A 25,703-nucleotide genomic window follows, 5' to 3' on the forward strand; every position below is an offset into this window, starting at 1 on the left:
GTAATTTGAACGTGAGGAGGTAATCTAACATTATAGCCTTCCCGAGTCCTGTCGTTATTTTGGAACAGCATTTCTTTGATTTCTACATTTTTATTGAGCACTGGTAAAGCCAGTGCACGACTGTTTCACATGATGAACGCATGGTGCTTGCATTATGTGCATAATGGTCCTCAGAGCGGGCTTTACCAAAATGCAATGCAAAGTGCAAAATGAAAGAGCAAAGTGAAGATGCATTGTCCTTCAGCATGCATTAGAAAATGGTCAGTTTCCTGTTAGGAAACCAACATCAGGCAAGTCTTAATTTAATCATTGATTAAATTTCATCCGCTTTTCCGGGGCCAGGTCATGGGGGCAGCAGTCTTAGAAGAGACCCAAGACTTCCCTCTCTTCAGGCACTTCATACAGCTCCTCCAAGGGATCCTGAGGCATCCCCAGGACAGCCGAGAGACATAATCCCTCCTGTGGTCCTGGGTGCGCCCTGCCACTCTGAGAAGGAAACTCATTTCGGCCGCTTGTATCCGAGATCTTGTCTTTTCGGTCATGGCCCAAAGCTCATGACCATAGGTAGGAACATAGATTGACTGGTATATCGAGAGCTTTGCCTTTCGGCTCAGCTCCTTCTTTACCACAACAGACGGGTACATTGACCGCATTACTGCTGCCTGTTCTATCCTTCGTTCACTCATAAACAAAATCCCAATATACTTGAACTCCTCCACCGGGGGTAAGGGCTTTCCTCCAACCTGGAGATGGCAAACCACCTTTTTCCGATGAACCACCATGGCCTCGGACTTGGAGGTGCTGAATCTCATCACAGTTGAGTCACACTCGTCAACAAACCGCCCCAGCGCATGCTGAAGGTCCATGTTTGATAAAGCCAACAGAGATGAATAACAAAGATTAAATCCTGTGGTTCCCAAACCGGACCCCCTCCAGCGCAAGTCTGATTTATGGATGTCTTTTTTATGCATAATAGACGCAAAAGGAAAAAAATATCCTTTGTACGATGTGATAATTGCTTAAAGTTTTACCCTTTAGCAGTCACAAGACTGGAACCTCAGGTTTAAGTTGGCACTCATCTCTCACCACAAAGGGGCAAACAAAACTGACATTTAGCCTACACTGAAAACCCTAATGAGTTGACTGAACTAAATTAATTGAGTAAACTCATTGCCTCAATTTCATTGAGTAATGAAGTCTAATAAAACTTAGCATATTTAATTTTGATTAACTTGCCGCTTTTGTAGACTATACTTAAATTCAGTTCACCAAACTTGCGTGCGTGTGTGTAGTAATATACTATGAAAAAATTTTATAAAGAATTTCAACAAAAAGTAGTCATTTATTCACATTATAATGATTGATTATACCTGAAGCCATTTGTTTTCTGATTTTAAAAAATACCTTGCACTTAAAAGATTGCACAGATTAGAATTTTACAGTCTACAGACTACCTTTTTGAAAATGACCTATTTTTTAATTTTAAGTTATGTTCAGTCAACTTTACTCTATTGTTTAAGATAACATTAGGGTTTTCAGTGTGCAATACTTGCAAAACCTACAATTTTATCTGTTTATTGATTATGGAAACCAGAACTAAATTTAGCAGGAACAGTCGGGATGGGTAGAAAATTATTCTAGGCATGCAGCAGGTGAATAAAAACTGAATATACAGCATGATAAAATGAATAGCTAAAGCAGTTTCTGCGATATACTGTATACACCATCATGATTTTTGTAATGAAAAGAATCTATTTTACATGCATAATATAAGGGAAACCAATAAGTTATTGACATGACCCTGCACACATTTTATATAAACTTTAATGAAAGCCAGCTTTATATTGGGAGTTTACTTTGGAGTTGAGTTACACTTTCTTAAACAGGCTGAGGAAAATAAATAAAAATATATACTTAAGTACTACAACTAAAGTATCTGTAATACATCACTTTCAATCTCTGGCAGCTGGTATAAAAAAGCAAAGAACTAGCAAACAAAATGGTGTCTAACTGATGCAATCTGGTCTTGAATATTTACCACTTAAGCATATGGAAATGCATGCAGCCGTTGTCAAAATAAGTCACATTCCTATAACGTCACTAGTTATTATTATATATCATTTGCGATGGCAATGCATTACAAATGAGCTAACAAAGAATATTAAGGTGCATCATTAACAGCACATTCTGATTTTCCTTTACAGAAAAAAAAAATTGCTAAAGGCTGTTTTAAATATCTTTAGTATATCATTTTCCCCTCTCTGTACAGTCGCACATCATACTCAACATCATAAATTCATAACTGAAAAGAAAATACAACATTGAAATTTGCCAATACTGGAAAGAAACAGAGCTAAATCAACAAACTGAGCAGGAAAGTTGCTGAAACGAGATAAAATATAATTTGGCATAGAGACGGAAATAACAATGGTGGTTTTAGTGAAATGCTAATCAAGACACTGATGCAAAAATCTTGGAAGATACCTTGCATGCAAGCTCATTAAATCCTGCCTACCGAATATTTTGTTGTAGGATAATTACTGTAGAGTAATTGCATTTGCAAACCAAAGAAACAAGGTAACTGGTCTTTGATTACCAACACCATACCGTCAGGATAAGAGTGCTATTAGCTGGGCGTATTTAATATTTTAACTAATAGAAAAGTGTGAAGCTTTTTAATAATGTATTAGTGTTTCTGTTGATAGTCTTGCAGTGTTGTGATTCATATTACATGTGACAGAAAAAAACATAAAAATTATACAAAGACGAGAATTAAATTACATTTATAAAACTTTTTATACATTTTTAATAATTATTATAATTCTACTTTTTAAACAATTTAGAAGATTGTTAAAGATTTTAAAGATTTTTTATACATTTTAATTACTTATTATTATTCATTCATCCATTTTCTTTTCGGCTTAGTCCCTTTATTAATCTGGGGTTGCCACAACGGAATGAACTGACAAATTATCCAGCATATTTTTTACACAGAGGATGCCCATCCAGTCGCAAACCAGCACTGGCAAACACCCACACACTCTTGCATTCACACCCACACATACACTACAACATAGGTCTCAAACTCGATTCCTGAAGGGCCGCAGCTCTGCACACCAACGCTAATTAGGGATGTAGAATAAGATCATACAGAAAATGTAGTTTAAAAGTACTAATAAACATCTGATATCTCAATAACAAGCAACTAATTAATAGTGAGAATTGGTCCAAAGTGTTTTCAAAAGTATTCATTTGATTGCTTGGGATGATTCTGTAGGGCAATGAATCATGCATAAAATGTAATAAACAAACTACAAGCATAGATAAATGCAAGAAAGCAAAGATAAAAGTGAAATAAACAGTTCATGCTTGATGGTTTTGTAGATGTTAATGTAAAAATGACACTGCAAAGTCAACTCAACACTGCATATCTACAGTACAGGGAGTGCAGAATTATTAGGCAAGTTCTATTTTTGAGGAATCATTTTATTATTGAACAAAAAACCATGTTCTCAATGAACCCAAAAAACTCATTAATAGCTGAAAATTTTTGGTAGTTTTAAGTTTGTTTTTAGTTTGAGCTATTTTAGGGGCATATCTGCGTGTGCAGGTGACTATTACTGTGCATAATTATTAGGCAACTTAAAAAACAAATATATACCCATTTCAATTGTTTATTTTTCACCAGTGAAACCAATATAACATCTCCACATTCACAAATATACATTTCTTACTTTCAAAAACAAAACAAAAACTAATCAGTGACCAATATAGCCACCTTTCTTTGCAAGGACACTCAAAAGCCTGCCATCCATGGATTCTGTCAGTGTTCTGATCTGTTCACCATCAACATTGCGTGCAGCAGCAACCACAGCCTCCCAGACACTTTTCAGAGAGGTGTACTGTTTTCCCTCTTTGTAAATCTCACATTTGATGATGGACCACAGGTTCTCAATGGGGTTCAGATCTGGCGAACAAGGAGGCCATGTCATTAGTTTTTCTTCTTTTATACCCTCTCGCCAGTCACGCTGTGGAGTACTTGGACGCGTGTGATGGAGCATTGTCCTGCATGAAAATCATGTTTTTCTTGAAGGATGCAGACATCTTCCTGTACCACTGCTTGACGAAGGTGTCTTCCAGAAACTGGCAGTAGGACTGGGAGTTGAGCTTGACTCCATCCTCAACCCGAAAAGGCCCCACAAGGTCATCTTTGATGATACCAGCCCAAACCAGTACTCCACCTCCACCTTGCTGGCGTCCGAGTCGGACTAGAGCTCTCTGCCCTTTACCAATCCAGCCACGGGCCCATCCATCTGGCCCATCATGACTCACTCTCATTTCATCAGTCCACAAAACCTTAGCTTAGCATAAAACCTTTCAGCTTGTGTGTCTTGTTCAGTGGTGGTCGTCTTTCAGCCTTTCTTACCTTGGCCATGTCTCTGAATATTGCACACCTTGTGCTTTTGGGCACTCCAGTGATGTTGCAGCTCTGAAATATGGCCAAACTGGTGGCAAGTGGCATCTTGGCAGCTGCACGCTTGACTTTTCTCAGTTCATGGGCAGTTATTTTGCGCCTTGGTTTTTCCACACGCTTCTTGCGACCCTGTTGACTATTGAATGAAACGCTTGATTGTTCGATGATCATGCTTCAGAAGCTTTGCAATTTTAAGAGTACTGCATCCCTCTGCAAGATATCTCACTATTTTTTACTTTTCTGAGCCTGTCAAGTCCTTCTTTTGACCCATTTTGCCAAAGGAAAGGAAGTTGCCTAATAATTATGCACACCTGATATAGGGTGTTGATGTCATTAGACCACACCCCTTCTCATTACAGAGATGCACATCACCTAATATTCTTAATTGGTAGTAGGCTTTCGAGCCTATACAGCTTGGAGTAAGACAACATGCATAAAGACGATGATGTGGTCAAAATACTCATTTGCCTAATAATTCTGCACTCCCTGTATACGATGTGACTATTGCGGATGCACACATTGCGATCTCAAACCTGAAACAATATATTGTGCAGCCCTAGTTTGATTGATGTACGCTGACATGACTAGAAAAATTTATTTGATTCAACTCTACATTTAACAACAACACTTTTTTTTTAATGTGTACTATTATTATTTTTGTGTAGCTAATATACTTATGAAAAAATAAACAACATACTTATTCTGACCTGTGCTTACTAAAATATATAAAAAGAATAAGTCATACGAAACTTGCCATGTTTTAAATGATTAAAATGTCTTGCTGAAAAATGAATTAAACCAAGTGGATTTAGAAATGATGAGTAATTTAGTCTGCACTTTGAGTGCACTTTTTAATATGTTAGAACAGTTAAAATATTTCAGGCAACATTGTTGCTATATAAAAACCAGTTACACAATAATATTTCAGTGCACAACCTCATTAAAAAAAGTCTCATAGTAATTAAACTTTACTCAAAACGAATAAATAAATTTTAAATGAAGACTTTCAGAGTTAAAGATTCCGTAAGGTGTTTAAATAATTTCCAGTCAAGATGAAGTCAGCTTTAAAACCAATATATTCGCATCTGGCTTAAACTTGTTAATCTTTTCTCGGAGATGTTTTCTCTCCCACACATTTCAGCATACAGTATATAAACCCAAGGCTTTATAGACCAACACTGTATATTTCGTGTTATTTGGAGTCATTGTCAGTGCCTGGGGGCAAGAAATGAAGGCCGGAAGAGTCAGAGGTCATTGACGAAGGAGTATTATTCACTTTTCCCCCTAATTATTAACAGAGACAGCAGCCAGAGCTCATATCTACATATAGAATCTAAGATGAAAAGATGCTGTTTTCATCTAAATAATTGAGGCTTACGTGAATCCACGGTAAACATATAAGCCTTTGATTTTCACTGTCTGTGTGTTCTCGGAAAATATATAAATAGAACAAAGAAGGAGGATATGTATAGTCACAGTTAATCATAATGTTGTTTATTTCAATAATGAATCTATCTATCTATCTATCTATCTATCTATCTATCTATCTATCTATCTATCTATCTATCTATCTATCTATCTATCTATCTGTCTCTCTGTCTATCTATCTATCTATCTATCTATCTATCTATCTATCTATCTATCTATCTATCTATCTATCTATCTATCTATCTATCTATCTATCTATCTATCTATCTATCTATCTATCTATCTACCCACGGTATCTATCTATCTATCTATCTATCTATCTATCTATCTATCTATCTATCTATCTATCTATCTATCTATCTATCTATCTATCTATCTGTCTCTCTGTCTATCTATCTATCTATCTATCTATCTATCTATCTATCTATCTATCTATCTATCTATCTATCTATCTATCTATCTATCGATCTATCTATCTATCTATCTATCTATCTATCTATCTATCTACCCACGGTATCTATCTATCTATCTATCTATCTATCTATCTATCTATCTATCTATCTATCTATCTATCTATCTATCTATCTATCTATCTATCTATCTATCTATCTATCTATCTATCTATCTATCTATCTATCTATCTACCCACGGTATCTATCTATCTATCTATCTATCTATCTATCTATCTATCTATCTATCTATCTATCTATCTATCTATCTATCTATCTATCTATCTATCTATCTATCTATCTATCTATCTATCTATCTATCTACCTACCCACGGTATCTATCTATCTATCTATCTATCTATCTATCTATCTATCTATCTATCTATCTATCTATCTATCTATCTATCTATCTATCTATCTATCTATCTATCTATCTATCTATCTGTCTCTCTGTCTATCTATCTATCTATCTATCTATCTATCTATCTATCTATCTATCTATCAATAAATATACATTATCAACAATTATTTATATACATTTTTAATAATATTTTATTAAATATTCAATAATATTCACTTCACTCATTACTGTGCATATATTGCAAATATGGTGTCAGGTATAATACACAAACCACAGGACTTCTTCACACACACACGCACACACACACACACACACAAACACACACACTTGTCAAGCATTCCAGCAGCACAAAAAAGCTTCAACCCACGACTGACCTTCAGCGTCTCACTGTGCCTGGAGCTGTGTGTTTCACTGTATTTACATACTTCACACACACACGTCAAGCGGAGCAACTGAGCAAGACCACACTTTCTCCAGTCGCCTCTTCTCGGACAGAGGCTGATTTTGCTTTTTAAACCACAAGACCTTCACTGAGTTCAGGATAAACAGGTTCAAATGTTTGTCTCGGTGGAGAGAGCGAGCCACTAAAATGAAGGAAGAGAGGAAAAGAAAACATTATACACTTTTATGGTCCACATTCACGGGAGAGTTTGAGTGTGCTAAAGGTTTATTGGCCACCGCTGACAACAAGCTTCACATTACGGAAAGACACTCTAGGTGAATACAAGAACAAAAGAAGAAAAAAAAATGTATATCTACATAATACAACATTTAGAATCAAATATTTTTTTCTAAAATTTTAGGTTTAAATAATAAAGCATTCTTAATAAAATGTGAGGTAATTTCCATATTATCTAACACAAAAATATTCATTGTTTATTATTAATATTATTATTTTAATTATTATTATTATTATTAATTTGACGTAAGGAGTCTACAGATGAGATTTTGGGAATCTTCTTCTATCACTCCATGATTTAGCAAATATTCCAAACAAAACAAATATACAGTAATTGGTGCGATAAAATGTTGTATTGAGCCAGGCAAAGTATGTTTGAACAAATCCCTGTGTAAAAAGCTTCAGAATAAAGATAATGAATAAAAATGAGACCGTTTATGTGGGTGATTTTAGGATTGTTGGTAGAGTTGGCATTTCCAAGTTTAACCTTTTTTTGTGTGTGTTTACTCTACTTAGTTAATTAAACATTTGCACAAAACACATATATTGTTATTTGGGATTTCAGTTAGAAAAATAAAAACATTCTGTGTCTATCCCTTGGTTGCTGTTGGAAGTGGTGTTAGTGAAGCCAGCAGGGGGCACTCAACCTGAGGTCTATGTGAGTCCTAATGCCCCAGTAAAAGTGAAGGGGACACTACACTGTCAGTGGGCGCCGTCTTTCGGATGAGACGTTAAACCGAGGTCCTGACTCACTGTGGTCATTAAAAATCCCATGGCACTTCTCGTAAAAGAGCAGGAGTGTAAACCCGGTGTCCTGGCCAAAGTCCCTCGATCGGCCCATACGATCATGGCCTCCCAATCATCCCCATCCACCGAATTGGCTCTATCACTGTCTCTCCACTCCACCAATAGCTGGTGTGTGGTGAGCGCACTGGCGCCGTTGTCCTGTGGCAGCCGTCGCATCATCCAAGTGGATGCTGCACACTGGTGGTGGTGTGGAGAGACCCCCCCTCATGATTGTGAAGCGAGTTGGGTGTATGGCCATACACAATAAATGCGCTATATAAATACACACATTACATTACACATCCCTACATTCTGGTCAACTCTGTAAGATTAATTAATGTTAATCTGTAACATTAATTAAATGTAAAAAAAAAATTATTTGGCTTGGGCTTAGTCCCTTTATTTATCAGGGGTATTTATTTACACAGCGGAATGAACCACCAACTTATCCAGCATATATTTTACAGTGGATGCCCCTCCAGCCACAACCCAGCACTGGAAAACATCCAAACAAACTCATTCACTACGGACAATTTAGCCCATTCAATTTACTTATTCTCCATGTCTTTGGAATGTGCTGGAAACCAAGAGGAAACCCATGCCAACACTGGGAGAACATGCAAACTCTACACAGAAATGCCAACTGGCCCAGTCGGGACTCAAACCACACCACTGCCAGTTCTAACTAGAAATGTCATTGCTAAGTTTAGCAGTGCTAACCTTGTAAAGAACTGATAGAAACAGAACTTAAAAAAATAAATTCTACAAATATGCCTTATTTAATATTAATAATGTATTCACTTTACTTTAAATGATGCATTTGTTTCATTCCAGTTTAGAAAAAATTAATTGAAAAAATTCTTTAAATGTTTCCACAATTCTAGAATGAGAGATGTACAGTAAGTGTTGCTGATTGGGAGATTTATACTCAACGCAACATTTAAAAAAATATATACTGCAATTAATATCTACACACTTAAACTGACAAAGTGAGATAAAACTAACACCTGAATGTACATTTAGGATGTTTTATTTACATTAAACAGAAAAAAACACATTATGAAAGCCTCAAAAAGGCCTCAAAACTGACAGATGCATGGAGAAAAACTGTAAGTGTTTTAGGTCTGCAGCGTCTCCCCTTAAGATTTGCTGATATGGTGCTCAAAGCAGGCATTTAAAAATATATATTGCAAATATATATTGTTATCTACACACTTAAAGTGCGATAAAACTAACACTTGAATATTCATTCTAAATGTTTTCTTTACATTGGAAAGAAAAGAATACATTACTAAAAGGCCTGACAAATGCAAAAAAAAAAAAAAACAGTGTGTTGGGTCTGCAGCGTCTCGCATTAAGACTTGCTAACAGTGTTAGGAAGTAACTAGTTACATGTAACGGCGTTACGTAATTTACTTACAAAATAAAAGTAACTAACTTGTTACAGTTACTGAGAAAAGATGTATAATTAAATTATAGTTACTTATGAAAATGTTAAAGATTACAAATGGGGTTACATCTAAATATGTTGAATAATATTAATCTGTTGCTTTGCCTGTTTTTGATATGCACGATGCCTTCTGCTAAGGCTATTTATTAAAGCGCTGCTATCTGATGCTTTTGATTGGTTTTCCGGTTTGATTGCAGTGCACCACGTCTACCAGTTAGGTTAATCCTCTCTGCCTCTGAAAGCATTAGGCTACTACAAACAGCATTTTCTCACATTAAAACTGTTGGGCAGTAGCTACGCTACAAGTAGTGACACTACTAGCAAAACTACATTTCTCAGTAGAGTGGCGTTAGCGTCACTACTTTTAAATCACATTGCTTTTCAGTAGCGAAGCTATTTTATTAGTGAAGTAGCGCAGTAGCATCAACACAAGCTACATTTACCGATCGCGGATCAATACGTGACGGCCTGACATTCACAGAGTTGTGAGGCTGGTGTCTAGCCGATTTTAGTAAATCCATATGATGGCGAGGATGAAGAATTATTCCTCTTCCTGTTTTACGGTGGTCGACAACAAACGTTTTGGTGCATTACTGACACCTCTCGCTCTAGTCGGTGACGTCGCCAACCAATCATTGTGCCAACAAGAAATTTGCTTGATGGAAAGATGACTGAGGGAGAGGAGGTCTATATATATATATATAGTTTACTGTAGTAAAGGCTGAAGTATACTATGGCAATTACTATTAGTTCATGATAGTTACTAATGATACTACATTGTGTAGTGTAATTTTTTAATTAAGAGTTTTAAATATATACACAATATAATGCTTATTCCCAAATATTTCCCTTTACTATAAATTGCTATAATATTTTAAATGTGCAACACCTGGACTTTTTGTTTTGTTTTTGCTGTTATATATTATAATGTGTTGCTGTTTAGTACAACATATTATTGACAGTACATAACTGAACTAATCAATTCTGCCTCACATGTTTCATTGACAGTTTTTTGATCACTAAGATATGATTGACTTGGATTTAAGTTGCTTTGATTAAAAAATGAAAAAAAAAAAAACCTGCTCAACTAAAATTTTGATTTTGTAACAACAGTAAACAATGTTTCTGTTATAAGGTCTGGTTTTGTGGTGGCTGTACTTTAAAAATAATATAATCTTTATTCAAGTGATGAGAGACGTTGAGATTCTAACAGTAAACAAAGCTACTGTAAGGTCACTCAAGCTTGGTTTAAATGCTTAAAATGGATTTAGTTAAAAATGTCCGTTAGAAACTTAAAAATAATATGATTTAATCAGTTACTTTACTTTTATAAAATAATTGAAAAGGTACACTATTTATTACATTTTAAATAGGGTACTTTTTAATCAGTATTCAGTAATCTATTACATTTCCAAAGTATTCTCCCCAACACTGCTTTCTGATGTGGAGCTTTATACTCAAACGCAGGCCTTTAAAATCATACTGAACTACAGATTTAAATTGACAAAGTGTGAAAAAACTAATACTTGAAGGTACATTCTGAATATTTTCTTTACATTAGACACAGAAAAACATGCTATGAAAGCCAAAAGGCCTGACAAATGCATGAAAGAGCATGGGCTTGCAGTGTCTCACTTTAACAGGTTGATGCAGTCAGCCGTGCCACTAATAACAATGCCAACACAAATGCAAGCGACACACACTCCGCTGTTAATGTTGTCATCTGCCTAATGTGTGTAGCCACAAGCAGACCCAGCGCTTGGCAACCAGAGCCCATATTTGAACACAGCAGCTGATTAAGTGCAATTCATCCACAATCACTCAATGGAACCAGAACCTTGTTTATGAGACGGAAATCTGTTCATCTATTTGTGCCAGTGGGAAGCGGAGCGCAGAAAACGCATCTCTGGAAGAGTCCTGCGAAGACTCCTGGAAAAAAAATACAGATGCAAACGGAGAAGCGAGTGTCCCTCGGAGAGCTCTTGTCGCCGAGTCTTTATCTGGGAATAATCTGCTTGGATTGGACGTGTTTCAGGGCATCCCGCAGCTCCGTGATGGAGAGAGAGCGGAGGTTGACAATCAGCCACATGGCGCTCGCCGCGGTGGCCGCTCTCCGGGGAAAGGCGCATGCAAGACTCGCGGTGCGTGCGGAGAAGTCTCTCTCTCTCTCTCGGCGGTGGTCTCCAAGTGCTCCATTTGTAAGTGCATTTCCCAGGAGGTGGATATTTGACCAAAAGACCTGGGCTTTCAGGACCGGTCAATCATCGGCTATAGGCCTCTTTGAGAGCAAGGCGCACTCACACTTTTAAAGTCGATGGAGAAAATGCATTAGTGTCAACAATCGAGCACACGTCAAGGAGGAAAAATGCACGTTTCTCGTGATGAATTAAATGGTGTTTTAAAAATGTTTTGTAAAAAAAAATGTGTAGTTAATCAAAGATATTTTAACAGTATTAATTATCAAATATTTACATAGGTGTCATCAAAATCACCAGCGATCTAACCTTCATAGACCGCTGAAGAACATTCACATTTACAAGAACTACAATTCTGCCAGAATATGGACTACAAATCCTGTCATGCAACACACATCTGCTCAAATTCTCCATTGATTACACTCACACAGCTGAAGCTGCTCAAACACGGATTAGTTGGACTATTTATACAGCACACAAACACACATACTTTGCTGAGTCTTGTTAAACTGTACTGTGAGCATTACAACGCATTTTCCTTACCTTGTCTTGATATGTTTTTGACCCTCGCTTTGTTTTGTTTGTTTAATTCTGTCTGTGCCTGCCTTTTAACCATCTGCTTGTGTATTCGACTACAACTTTGGATTTGACTAAATACATATGTTGGCTCCTGATTGTGGTCGCTGCTTGCTTGACCATTCTCAATACACCTGCATTTGGATCCGTAACACTTCCTGTTAAAGTAGGGGACGCGTCACCTAATCCTCAGTTTGTCGTTTCACGTCCGCCATTTTCAGCGTGTGAGTCGAAGCAATATCACTAAAGGAACATCCTTGCTCTATTTTTTTGCAAGGCTCACTGGGCTCAACACAAGATCAATATTCTATAACATTTTCGCTCTAATCGGAATTATTGGTGGTACCTTTAGGTAGGTTTGCAAACATGTGTACTTTTCATTGTTCACAGAAGCTCTCTGTGATCCTAACTAGGTGCAGCTGGAAAAGTGCAAGCGTGTTGCTTCATGTAAGTGTCTCTCTATTGGAAATAAAATTAACTTATCTGTAGGTCACACACCAGAAGCTCTGCTTTGCGTGGCGCGACGCTGATGCAGCGCCATGCATTTTGGAATTCTGGGCGTAGGTTTCTGTCGGGGTGCACGCGGCGGCAGTTCAAGTTGGCGGCTGGGCGCTGCGGACAGCCGCCGACTTGGGGCGCCGTTGTGTGTGCCCTGATGGAAACCTGTGTTTAGAGTTCTAAAATGCGTGGCGCAACGATTCGGGACACTTCATGTTTCTGCACAGAGAGAGTCTAGTGTGCCGTGTCGCGGCTTCGAGCGGCGCATCCGGTGCCTCAGTCAAAGTTAATTCAGTGTGCGTGGTTATTAGTCTCAGTGTACAAGCTCGGCACTTGAAACTAGCACACAGTTGGCTGTAAAACTATACAAAGACACAAATGATTTTGTACTCTCTGCTTGGTCTGTGTCCGAGTCATACATGTACGGCTGAATGCTGATCCTCTCATTCCTGCTCCTTCTCTCAGTCTGCCTGTCTGTTGGGCGGGAAGCCGAAACTAATTTTCATGTGAAGCAACACACCCCTAAAACAGCGAGCTGTGTACACACCCCCAACATGACACTTTTTAACAAAAGAATCTGAACTGTGTATCAAACTGAACCTAACCTGGCACACTCAGGAGAACCATAATACTAATATTAGATCATAAAAAAGGGGTAAACTATGTGCCCTTTAAAAATGATCTGGGACAACTTAATTATTTGATGTTTAATCAACTTAAATTTGTCAAGTTAACTTAATGAATTTGTTTTGGGATAACATGAATGAATTGTGTGGAACCCTGCATTTTTTATATCTTCATGCAACAAGATATTTAATTATTATTCATTCATTCCTTCTGCTTAGTTCCTGATTCATCAGGGGAACCCACAGCTGAATGAATCACCAACTGCTCTGGCATATGTTTTACGCAGCGAATGCCATTCCAGCCATATCCCAGCACTGAGAAACACCTATATACTTTCACATTCACATACACACATACAAAACAGTCTATTTTGTTTATTCAATTCACCTATATCGCATGTGTTTGGACTGTGGGGGAAACCGTAACAACCGAAGGAAACCAATGCGAACACGAGAATGACATACAAACTCCACTCACTCAAACCAGTGCCTCCTCTCTTTAAATAATATTCTAGTGACATGTGAAATAAAAATCAATAATTTCTACCTATTTAATGTGTTTTTGGTTATTTACTCGTGCAGCTTAACACTGGTTTTGTTGTCCAAGGTCATACTTTTAAAAAATATCCTGCAGACTATTTTTGTAAACATGACAAGCAAAAATGATTCCTAAAGAAAAATAATATTTTCTAAAGAAAATGTTGAGGCCTGTGGCTGTAAAATTGGCATTAACCCTTATCTACTGTATATTTCATCCACTCTGGGGTGATTTTGTGTCTTAATTTGGCCATAACTTTCTCTGGGTTTCAACTAGCAGAGTGATTTTTTTTAAGGACAAATCTTATTTGACACATAATCTGAGAAAATGCTTTGAATGTTTAAAAAAAGACTCAACGTTACACTGTGAGCCAATTCACAACCCTTTTATTATGTTAGGGATGAAAACATCCACTGAATGAAACTGCGATCAAAATGCATCAGATAAATATTTTATGTATTTTTTAAAATAAATCTGTTGATCAACCACAGTCCTGATTAAAACTACTAAATTGCTCTCTTTAATTAAAATTTTTAATTGCCAAATTCATAAATGATGTCGCTGATTTGATGAAAAACACACAAAATGACTCATATTCAATTTAAAAAGTAAATGGGAACTACATTTTTTTAATCAAAAAATGTATTTATATGAAACAACATTACCTTTTATGCATTGTTTTTGATTACTTTTCTTTTTTTCTCCATAATTTACTGTTGGTGGTTGTTTTTGCCTCATTGACATCCATTATAACCACTTTTTTATTACAAACCCACAACACCATATAATCATGCATTTTTGATTGTTGGTGGTTGTCTCTGTTGGGAAGAGGACCAATTTGTAATTTTTGCTGTTAATCATCAGTTGGCACCATTAACCTTTTAGATTAATTAGATTATAGCATAAAAAGCTTAGTTTCTATATTTTATATGGAGTAACAGCAAATTAAAGTGTGTGAATGTGTGTCTAAGTGTGTGAGAGTGACCTTTGTGCACTTACCTTGATGTGTCTGAGAATATCTAAATATTCATCTCAGCTCTCAGAACTACATGGAGTAAACAAAAACAAAGACTGTGTATTTATACACCATCAAATGTGGTTATAATGGGGCAAAAACAGCCACCAACAGTAAATTAGGGGGAAAAAATGAAAATCTAACAATAAATCAAAGCCAATGTTGTTACTAATCATTCACACGTCCAAGACGTGTGATAAAAAAGTAAAAATAAATCCAGTCCACAACTACTTTTTATATTGAAAAGACGTCATTTTGTGTGTTTTTTTTTTCCACCAAATCAGTGACATCATTTGTGAACTTGGCAATTCAATTTTTATTATTAATTTTTCTAAGCAATTTAGTAGTTTTGATCAGGACTGAAGTTGATTAACCGATGTGTGCCAAAAAAATTATAAATTATTTATCTGATGCATTTTTACAGCAGTTTAATTCAGTGAATATTTTCATAACAAAAGGGTAGTCAATTTGAACAGTGCACAAATGTTAATGCATTCAATCACATTTGCATGCATTCCTAAAAATCAGCAGCAAAACTATTAATTTATTGGCTTTATTGATTAATTGATAGATCTTTTTCATAGAGAATATCCTGTGTATGTTAATCTTTACAAACCTATATTTTAAACCTTCTGAAGTAATAGGACGGTTTTTTGTTTTAAAAACTGTCATTTAAATTCTAGTCCTTATTCAAGCCAAATCCACAATTCCACATCCAAATTTCACATTGTTGATCGGCTCACTAAATGGTTTGTGAGAAAAAATCATAAAAATGTGGCACACAAACATACAAGTTTGTCATGATCTGGCACCTTGATGAATATAAACTCTTTCCGATTATTAGGATCTTTCAGAATTAGGCAGCCTGAAATATCACAATGCTTGGCGAACATCCCTGAAATCTTATACAGTGTTAGTTGAATAACAACTATATAACAGTATTTGTCTTTCTTTGCCATTACTCCAACGTGCCACAAAAGGCCAAGAAGATGTGAGAATGCAATGTGCAGAATGACTCATTTTGGGAGCCAAGATTCAATAAATAGTTTTCAGACTAAAATAATTTGTATTAAGTTCTGAAAGTTACAATATGCTTTCGTGCTATACTGAGCTCTTTTATCTTAAATGATATGACCCCCTGCTGAATGATACACTATGGAAAAATCAATGAAGATGTACAAAATTACACAACAAGTGAATCTAAAAGACACTAAAACTCAATTCAGAGACATTAATGGCCCTGACAGTAAGAAAAGTCTTGATTCTCTTGGTGCACTTAAGATGTTTGTCTGATAGGACAAGTCAGTCCGGATGAAAACCCTCAATGTTTTACCATGCTTTTACTGTGCTTATGGCCATGAATTGTTAAAAAGTGAGAATGCAATATTTTTCCTTGTTCAATATTATTTTTTCCTGCCTTTTATGTTATATATGTATATATATGTATACAGTATATGTCTTTTTCATCTGGAGTATTCACATATCAGATGCCATCTTCTGAAGCAGACAGTTGAAGTGTGTTGAAAAGAATTTAGTGCAAGACTTCTGACGTGCATTAAAAGAATATACAGTACAATTCAGAGTCATGGTTAAGCAAATACTTTTGCCAGAATGTATTAAACTGATCAAAACATTTAGATTATGACTGAGGTCCTGATTAGGGGAATCAACTCCATTTTCTAATATATTTTCAGAATATTTTCCATATTTCATATAATTTTCAGTATTTTGCTACCCTTGCTTTCTACAGGTTCTTTTGAAAGATTCACTTCAATGAACACGTTTGAATAACCATTGCAGTGTTTTGCCAATTTTGTTATACCATTAAATTATATCAACAACAGTTTATGGCTTATCATATCATATCATAATAGTTCATTTATATAGTGCTTTTCTGGACACTCAAAGTGCTTTACACATTTTTGGGGGAATCTGTTCATCCACCTCCAGTGTGCAGCATTCACCTGGATGAAACAATGGAGTAATGAAGCCAATTATGATGTGGGGATGGTTAGGAGGATGGTTTTTACAGGACATCCTTGGATTTTTTTTACAACCACAGAGAGTCAGGACCTCAGTTTAACATCTCATCTGAAAGACAGCGCTTACTTAGCAGAACAGAGTTTCCATCAATATACTGGGGCGCAGCCGTGCTTCAGTGGGTGATCATGAGAGTTGCAGAGAGCTAGCTGCCGGCGAAAAGTCAAAAATCATATCATATTATATCAAAGCCATATGTAAATGTTTATTGCTGAAGATTACCAATATTTTGTTTAAGTTAATGGTGAAGTGTTTGTTTAACTAAGGAGTTCTGAATGCTGAATGCACACAGATAACAAAAACTGATATACACAAGTTTTGTGTACTTTCATTTTGTTCCTAATGCATACAATATATAGACACTGATGCATAGAAATGTATTTTTGCATCTGAAATACATTAAAAATAGTTTTGTGAATTCCATATAACTGGATTATGTTGTCCATAAAGTCTGAGCAACACCCTGAATATAGAAAAAGAGAACAAATGCATGGCATGAAGGGTTTTATCTTATGTAAAATAAAATGCCATTTTTTCTACACTCTAGGAAATAAAAGTACAAGAGCTGACACTGGGGTGGTGCCTTTTCTACAGTACCACCAGTATGTACACTTTGGGTATGTGTAGCCTACTTTTCAGGACGCCAGCTAGTAAGTGCTGTGCATGTAAACCTCACTCCTCTGACCTCTAAAGGTGGTCTAGTGACAGACGCTATGGTTTTAGCCTCCATGTTAGAGCAACCTACCCCCATGCGGAAGGTCGCCAGTTCGATCCCAGCTCGGAGCAGGTTGGGTAGTATATGACCGGCGGGGTTACTTTGGTGCTGTGACCCAGATGGGAGTGAGGTTTAGGGTGGTTAGTGTAACGGAGGCCAGCTAGTAAGTGGGGTTACATTAACATTAGTTGTAAATTATTAGTTGTTAATATTAACATCGCACTGTGAGTTAACATGAACTAACAATGAACAAATGTATTTTTATGAACTAACCTTGACTAGCATGAACAAATACTGTAATAAATGTACTGTTCACTGTTTGTTCATGTTAGTAAATGCAATAATTAACATGAACTAATACAGCCTTATTGTAAAGTGTTAGCGTTTTTTAAAAGGTACCACTGCACTTACAACACAATATCCACAATCTGACAGATAATTTCAATTCAGGCTTATTCTGATTACGTACCCCATATACATTTCTGGAGAATGCCAAATGCATTCCAGGAGCTACATTTTTTTGCAGTTTTTGTTTTCGTGAATCCACAATAGTCTGCTGTGTATGCTTTTGCAGATCTCACGAGTGCCATTCGTGCCTGCTCTTTTGGTAAAAAATCACTAGGGGCCACTGTCAACGGACTGATGTACTGAGTGACCATAAACCCAACCAATAGTGTTTTAAAAAGCACAGATTGCCCCGCCCACTCGCTTCCCTAAAATCAACCAACAGTGTTGAAAAAGAAATCCAGAAAAAGAATAGCCCCCTGATTTTTACCACATTTTCAGATTTTACCACATTCTCACCCTGTTATTTGCTTGTTTATTTAAAGGTTAACTTTTATTTTACTCCTCTATGCTTCTCAAGTCTGTCAATGCACAGTGTCGAGCTACAGGACAAACTTGGAATGGCAGAAAAGCAGTCCATACAGAGGTAAGCAGTCAGGTAAGCAAGAAAAGGAACAGCATTATACTGCACCATAGCATTCATTTTAAAGATGAAATGCAGCCATACGTAGCTCTGACTACATAATCTCCCGAAATTTGTATAGGGCTACGTTTTCAGAATGAGTCTATTTTGGATGAACTGGACTATTCCAGCTGTTTACAGCTTAAAATAAATGTAACAATTGTGCACATGCCTTAGACATTTTTAAATAAAATAGATATTTTTCAAGACACTTCTATACAGCTTAAAGTGACATTTAAAGGCTTAACTAGGTTAATTAAGTTAACTAGGCAGGTTAGGGTAATTAGGCAGATTATTGTATGGCCATGCTTAGTTCTGTAGACAATCGAAAAAATATATAGCTTAAAGTAGCGAAAAAATTGCTTAATAATTTTGTCCTTAAAATGGTGTTTAAAAAATTAAAAACTAATTTTATTCTAGCCTAAATAAAACAAACAAGACTTTCTCCAGAAGAAAATAATATTATCAGACATACTGTGAAAATTTCCTTGCTCTGTCTAACATAATCTGGAAAATATATATATATATTTTTTTTTTTATTTAAAAAATCAAAGGGGGGCTAATAATTCTGACTTCAACTGTATGTCTACTGAACAGATGACTCAAAGAAAGTATATATGCCATCAAAAGGATTTTAGCTAAAGCTTTGTGACTAAAAAACCTGGTAAATACAGCTTTGCATTAACCTCTTCACAAAGCATATTTGCTGCCCATGATTTTGTATTTGATGTCGAACTGACCTCACAGAATACCCCCTACATATTTGCTCAGTCATAAAAGTGTAAAGGCTAATGGCTAACAAGTGAACTAGCCTGATTCCTGCTAACATTTCATGACATCCGCATAATTGCAAAAGCCTCATATAACTTTCACAAGAGCATGCTGGCCATTTGTTGACCACTCAAATAACAAAAATTGCACTTTACCACATACAGTCATACAGTATGAAGAAAGCACAATTTGTAATAACCAGAGCACAAGCTAAATGATACAAATGTAATGCAAATGCAAACAGTGTAAGACAAGGAGTCAGAGATAATTACGAAATGTTGCACATGCATGTATTACAAAAGGGTTGTAGCTAATAAAAATACATCTATGGGCATGGCGAATGCGAGAGCAGCTAAATTTAGCATTAATGGAGCATATCAATGAGGTTAAATGAAACCAAGATGATGCACAAAGCTTAAGCCACTTTGCATTCTGGTATCTCATCCCTGTGTGCTGCATAAGAAGAATTTTGATGTCTAAAAAGCTTTGGCAAAACAAACCTGGAACAAAGCAATGGCATTTTGTTTGGGTCATTCAGGGTGAGCCACTCCATCAAATGGAAACGGGCCTTTGTTTACCTCTTCAAAGCATCGGGTTTGAATAATTCATGGACATGCATGCAGGAATCATTTGACTCATTGAGTACATTGATTTGCCAAATAGAGCCAACCTAGATATATAAACTCAAGGACCAATGAAAATTCTGAATGAGCACTTGAGGTAACTGGTGGAGATTTCTCTTATGTTTGACCTGACAATCAATATGCCTGAATCAATATCATGTGCTAAGCGTGAAGTTGTAGCCTCTCTATGACATGCGTCATATTGGTTCGCGGACAAAATAGCACATGTGGGTAGTCAATTAGCAACAGGCAACTGTCCTATATATTCATCCACTTATATAAACCTGCATAATGATGCAGGTGCGTCTCTATCTCACTGTCAGTGAAATTCTATGGCTTTTTCTCAATTCCAAGAACGCAGAAAACGGACTTGTGTTCTTGTGGAGACCGGTCTTGCCAGGTGTCCTCGGAAGAACGAACTCAGGAGACCGCAAGGACAGAGAACGCGTCCTTTGAGAAATGACATGCAGCGTTCTTCCTGATGATCACATGACCTTCACGCATTTTAAATGGTACATTTTTTAAACATTACAGCATTCATACACCGATTTATTGTTTTTCCCCTTTTCAAAATATATACTCTGCATAAAAACATTATAAATATATGCTGCACAATATAAATAAAACAGATTTCAATACGAATTTCAGCAAACAAACATCCTTAATGTGTTTATTCATTTATTAAGATGTTCATGGTAATGTTTAGTTTCCTTTAGGTAAACTCCTGAGGTAAAAAAATATATAATCTCTGAACTTTAATAATAAATCTAAATAAAATGCAGTGCTTCCCAGCTCCAGTCGCAATGACTTCTGGGACTTCCAGAACAAGTTTGGTGCTCAAGTCTGCATCGTTGCGTCCTCAATATCAAGAACCCATCCGGGAAGTTTCACGCGTCCTCCGTACTTGCGGTCTGAGTATTGGAACTGAACTTAGGCAGCTGATGATGATGTTGCACGAGAACACGAGGACGCAAGATCCCTGAAGAACGCATATTGAGAAACAGCCTGTCTACATTTTCAATCCCACAAAAGAAAAATGTTTTAGATGATTTTTTGATGATCACAAAAATTGTAACAGTAAATATTTTTTCCCAATTTCTATTTCAAAAGGTCAAAATGCAAAAATTTGCATTTAAAAAAACAAAATGTAAATATACAAGCAAAAAAAACAAACTCTGATGAAAACACACTAAATTAATTCCATGATTTACATTAACAAAAACGTTTAAAAAACAGCATATGCTTTTTAGTCGGTTTTTAACCATGGCTGCTGGTTTACGCTGGTTCCCTCTGATCATGTGCTGATTTAAGCTGACTTTTGCTGCTTATGTGTGGGTCCAATGCTTTTCATGTCAATTCATAACTATTTGATTTAACTAATTCGTAAGTATTTGCACAATCTCATTCATATATTTTAGTGTGATTTGCTGAGCTCCCAGTGACATTAAGGTTTGGGGCTGGGGTTTGATACCACACCTCTTTAAAAACTATACATTTCATGCGACTGAACCTGTATGAATCTGTATGAATTAAACCACTAAACTGACAAAACATAAAATAGTTATGTTTTGATGTGAGATTGGGCTGGCTGGTCCAGCAGCCATGGTTCAAAACTTTTTGTGAAGTTTTTTCAGCAAAGCATTCATAGTGGGATTTAGCAGACTGTTAGCATCTTTTAACATGTCAGCATGTTTCTAGCTCACTGTTGGTATTAGCATGTTTTCAGAATGATTTATCAAACTGCTAAAATGTTTTTAGTTTTTACTTCAGATTTAACTAACTGTTAACATTTTAACATGTTGTTAAGAAGCTAGCACGTTTTAACATCTTGCTAACACACTGCTAACATTTGCTATAATTGCAAGTACTTGATTTTTGAAAGTTGATTACATAATCCAGATTGTATATAATCTGTTACTATCCAGCTCTACATGCATATACTTTATGGTAGTTAAGTCAGTTTTGAACCATAGCTACAGGTTTAAACTATCTTTTGCAGGTTATGTGCTGGTTCAAGCTGTTTTTTTGCTGGTTATGTGCTGGTCCAGCAGCCATAGTTAAAAACCTACCAAGCCAGCACTGTTTTTGTTTTTTCAGTAGAAAACAATTATAGTCTGATTTAGCAGACTGTTAGCATCTTTTAACATCTCAACATGTTTTAACCCACTATTGCATGATAATAGCATGTTCCCAGAAAGATATATCACACTGCTGACATGTTTCTAAAGTGATTTAACTATTAACATTTTAACATGTTTTAAAGAAGCTAGCATGTTTAACATCTTGCTAACATGATGCTAACATTTACTAGATGAAATATATATAATTTTTGCTATTGGATTTCATAATCCAGATTACTGTTACTATCCAGCTCTACTGACTGTAGAGCAACATGTTAAAAGCAGGCCTTAACCCATCGACCCATGGGGGCAGAAGGTCATACACACTCAAGGCACAGTAAACACAAAACAAGTCAACATTTAAAACAGTGTTTCACCATATTGCATGATGCTTTTATTGAATAACTGAATCCCTCCCTGGAATGCAAATGTGAAGGTGCAGAATTAATTCCAGCTCTGTATTTCTGCTGTATCATGAATTCAGGCGTAATCTTGACTAATTAGTTTGTCTTAGGCTTGTGTGTGTTAGAGGAACAAATACTCCTCTATATCGACGCATAAAGGGCTGAATTATTCAGCAGCTGTATTTGGCTTGCAGCGAGAGGTGGAACCACAAGTGTAAGTGAAGACAGTAAAAAAAAAACTGACTAGTGAAAGACATGAGCTATGGTTCTGTATATACATCTTGCTGCTAAAAGATAATTTGCTGAAAATGTACTGCATATCTATATGTTTACACTTGAGCATTGCTCAGACTGCTAAAACAGACTTTTGCCAGTGGCAATGATCAGAAAGCATAAGATAAAAATCATATCATGGAAGCGTCAAATGCGACACACATAGGAGAGCCCAGAATAGAAACAATACTGTACTAGAAAATATTATAATAATGTAGAAGAATGTGTTGACGCATGGACTGAATTTCATTTTTCATTTTAGCATGTTTGCCTGTTGTAGAATATACATTTTAAATCACACATGTATATTCTAAACAAGCCAACATGCTTACTGTGAACCGTGAAGGGGAATATGCAACGCTATCTCACGCCCACTCGTAACTTTTTGATTTATTGTATAATTAATATGAATTCATGCAATCTCAATCATACACTGTAAACATTTTTAAACCATTACAACAACAACAACAACAACAACAACAAAACAATCCTTGTTTCTTTTCATTTTTTCATTGAACTTTTGAAAACATCAGCTGCACAGACGTAAAATTATTTGTCAGTAAAAAAAAAACAAATATTTAGTTGGGTTAACATGAGATTATTAGTTTTCTGACAAAAAACAAAACTCTTTTGGAAATTGGTACTAGGAAATAATAAATTATCAGTACAAACAAACAACCAGTTAAGGAAAAAAAAATAAAAACAAATAAAACAAATCATAAAAATTTTTTTAAAAAATAATAAAACAAAACATTTATTAGCCACCAAATTAGAAACAGGACAGAAGGTAAAACAACAACAATGGTAAACAAGACAAGGATCAAAACATGACAAGACAAACAGGGACAAATGCTTTGTAATGCTTCACAGTACAAAACAAGACTCAGCCAAGAGTCTGTGAATGAAACGTCTTTATAGTCCTAGTAATCAGTTTATCACAAGCTTTCAGCTGTGTGTATGTAATCAGGAGGTAACAGAAACTGGTTTCTCCATTTAAATTATAGTTTAAGCATTTGATTGTCATTTAAGTACTATGGGATTTTACAGAGTTGTTCATAAAAAAGAAATATACATGTGATTTATCATTTAAGAATGCATTTCGATTTATTATTTGATTGTTTGAGCATTTGATTTATTGTTTGAGCAGTTGTTTTAAAAGTTTGATTTATTATTTGATATTTTTAGGCATTTTAATTTTAATTTTATTAGAAAAAAAATTCATAAATACTTAATAGTTAAATACAAATTAACAGTCCACACGCACTAAGCGTTTCTTTTCTTTTTTTTTTTTTTGTAGAGCAAACTAGGTAAATGTGAGATGAAAATTTACATTAAAAGTCTTTCTGCAGCTGTGCCATACCCTTATGTTAAGTTAAAATGTTAAATGTAGTTGTACAGACATTTTTATTAATTTTTGCCATACCAACAATAACAAATAAGTAATTTCAATTTTTTTCAAGTTTTTTTTACAGTGTACAATTAGCATGATTTGCTGATCCCCTAATGACTCTTAGGTTTAGGGTGGAGTTTGGTGGCCATGCCTCCTTTTAAAATCATACCTTTTCAAATAGCTGAACTCATACGAATTTGTACTAATTAGCCACTAAACTGACAAAATGTAAAATAATTACGTTTCTTCATGAGATCAGAGTAGAATATCTGCTTAAACGCAAGAGGGAGAAGATTTATTGTTGATAACTGATTATACTCTATTTACTGTCTATATATTCTGTCTAGTGAGATTTCGATTTTCTACGCTTTTTTTTTTTTTTTTTGCAATTGTAAAGATCAAAGATAGAGAATGATTTTAGATGTTAGAGAATAAAAATCTTCTAAAGTCAGACTTGTTATTAGTGCATGTTGGACTCCGGCAGGGCTGCCCGTTGTCACCAATTCTGTTCATAATTTTTATGGACAGAACTTCAAAGCGCAGCCTTGGGCTGGAGGGGGTCCGGTTCGGCGACCACAGGATTTCAGGATTTTCAAATGAATGATTTTTCTGTTGGCTTCATTGAACATGGACCTTCAACATACACTGGGTGGGTTTGCTGATGAGTGTGGGATGAGAATCACCACCTCCAAGTCCGAGGCCATAGTGCTCCACTGGAAAAAGGTGGTTTGCCATCTCCAGGTTGGAGGAAAGTCCTTATCCCAGATGGAAAAGTTCAAGTATCTTGGGGTTTTGTTCATGAGTGAGGGAAGGATGGAACATGAGATTGACAGGCGGATTGGTGCAGCGGTAGCAGTAATGCAGTCGATGTACCAGTCCGTTGTGGTAAAGAAGGAGCTGAGCCGAAAGGCAAGCTCTTGATTTACCGTCAAACTACGTTCTTACTTTCAACTATGGTCATAAGCTTTGGGCCATGAACGAAAGGACAAGATTTCTGATACAAGTAACCAAAATAAGTTTCCTTTGCAGGGTTGCAGGGCACAACTTTATAGATAGGGTGAGGAGCTCTGTCACCCGGGAGGAGCTCGGAGTAGAACCGCTGCTCCTCTATATTGAGAGAAGTCAGCTGAGGTGGCTCGGGCATCTGTTTTGGATGTCTCCTGGAACTATGTCTCGTGGCTGGCCTGGGAACGCCTTGGGATACCCCCGGAGGAGCTAAAGGAAGTGTCTAGGGAGAAGGAAGTCTGGGGTTCTTTCCTAAGACTTTTGCCCCTGTGACCGGCCCCAGAAAAGTAGATAAAAAATTAATGAATGAATAAATTAAT

The 25,703-nt window shown here is 36.1% G+C and overlaps 1 protein-coding gene across 19 annotated transcripts in view; it reads right to left on the bottom strand.

Annotated features, from left to right (window-relative positions):
- fibcd1a (fibrinogen C domain containing 1a) overlaps nucleotides 1-25,703 on the bottom strand; it is a 384,824-nt gene that overhangs the window by 263,815 nt on the left and 95,306 nt on the right. For 6 of the 19 annotated variants that reach the window (XM_087264407.1, XM_087264413.1, XM_087264410.1 and 3 more), the window contains one exon: nucleotides 7,087-7,296. The exons of the other annotated variants lie outside the window; for them this stretch is intronic. The gene's annotated coding sequence lies outside the window, so the exon portion shown is untranslated. The remainder of the gene's footprint in view (nucleotides 1-7,086; nucleotides 7,297-25,703) is intronic. 19 annotated transcript variants of the gene reach the window in all.

This window comes from Danio rerio, chromosome 8 (assembly GCF_052040795.2).
Source record: "Danio rerio strain M-AB ecotype USA chromosome 8, GRCz13ab, whole genome shotgun sequence".
Lineage (NCBI taxonomy): Eukaryota > Metazoa > Chordata > Actinopteri > Cypriniformes > Danionidae > Danio > Danio rerio.